Source organism: Arachis ipaensis, chromosome B03 (assembly GCF_000816755.2).
Source record: "Arachis ipaensis cultivar K30076 chromosome B03, Araip1.1, whole genome shotgun sequence".
In the NCBI taxonomy this organism is placed as follows: domain Eukaryota; kingdom Viridiplantae; phylum Streptophyta; class Magnoliopsida; order Fabales; family Fabaceae; genus Arachis; species Arachis ipaensis.
In genome coordinates this window covers 6798983-6799311 of record NC_029787.2, presented here as the reverse complement: position 1 = coordinate 6799311, position 329 = coordinate 6798983, and the positions used below count along the sequence as shown (strand labels likewise).

The window sequence follows — 329 nt, the reverse complement described above, 5'->3', positions numbered from 1 at the left end:
TAACCTACTTAAAAGGGGTTTTATTTAACTTTAGTTATTTTAAAAATAAAATAAATGCAAGTTTTTTATAATACAAAATTACTATTTACAAGGTGAACATGATTTGATAACATGACATCGTATTATTAAATATTTGTGAGAAATTTTTATACTAAAAATTAAACTGTGTATGTAGATTATAAATACTCCAGAGATAGAGTTTTATGGACCAGTAAATATTGTGATTTAAAATTCAATGTAGAGTAGGTTTTTGCATTAACTTGATGTTCTGAGAGAGCAGCTAATAGGATAGTACATATCATTATCACATCTTTATGATTAATTATACT

The 329-nt window shown here is 23.7% G+C and overlaps 1 protein-coding gene across 1 annotated transcript in view; it reads left to right on the top strand.

Annotated features, from left to right (window-relative positions):
• Positions 1-329, top strand: part of LOC107628918 (probable NAD(P)H dehydrogenase (quinone) FQR1-like 1) — a 3300-nt gene that overhangs the window by 1293 nt on the left and 1678 nt on the right. The window lies entirely within an intron of this gene.